This window comes from Zalophus californianus, chromosome 4, assembly GCF_009762305.2.
Source record: "Zalophus californianus isolate mZalCal1 chromosome 4, mZalCal1.pri.v2, whole genome shotgun sequence".
In the NCBI taxonomy this organism is placed as follows: domain Eukaryota; kingdom Metazoa; phylum Chordata; class Mammalia; order Carnivora; family Otariidae; genus Zalophus; species Zalophus californianus.
Genome location: NC_045598.1, coordinates 183,565,425 through 183,566,162, shown reverse-complemented (window position 1 = coordinate 183,566,162; position 738 = coordinate 183,565,425). Strand labels below are relative to the sequence as shown.

Genomic DNA, 738 nt, shown 5'->3' with positions numbered 1-738 from the left:
AGGCAACAAACCTACAAAGAAAAGCTATAAAAGTGAAGTGGTCACTCTTGAGAGCAGGGAGGGATTGCTACCCGTAAAGAATATTGAGGAGGCTCCCGAGGGACTGTTAGTAGTCTGTTTCTTGGCCCAGGGCATGATTGAGTAGGTGTTCACTTTACAGCCTTTTGTTAAACTTGTCTCCATAATATATTTTAAATTAAAAATGCTTTCTATTTAAAAAAAAGACTTTCTATTTTAAATTTAAAAATGCTCTCTATTTTTTAAAAAGCCTTATATTTTAAATTAAAAAAAAAAAACGCTTAAAAAAAAAAAAAACTACCCAAAGTCCCTGACCTGGGTAGAGTGGCATCTGGTGGTAGTGCCTGCCTCATATCAGCCAGGGACAAAGCAACTCCTTGTTTATTCCAGCTTAGCTTTTGGGCTGTGCCTGTGCCTGGTTCATGCCCGGGACACATGGATTTAAAAAAAAAAAAAAAACCCACTACCCTAAACCCCAGCTAATTCTAAGATGCAATGAATATTTGATATTGTAATGAAATGGACAGATCTAACTATCCAAACATTCTATACACATTTATTATCAGTAATAAGCTTTGATTCCTGTAATTTACATTTCATTAATTCTGGACTTCATCAAGACCAAATCCCAAAGGGCTTTCACCCAGCACCAGAGACCAGAGAGGCTTCCAATTTATTTACATCTCCTTTGGGCTACTCAGATCTTACTATAATGATGCA

At 36.6% G+C, this 738-nt stretch overlaps 1 non-coding gene across 1 annotated transcript; it reads left to right on the top strand.

Moving 5' to 3' along the window:
• The first annotated feature begins 323 nt into the window (after positions 1-323).
• Positions 324-457, top strand: LOC113917713. The gene has a single exon (XR_003518332.1). It is a non-coding gene; the product is annotated as a small nucleolar RNA SNORA48 (small nucleolar RNA).
• The last annotated feature ends 281 nt before the right edge of the window (positions 458-738 follow it).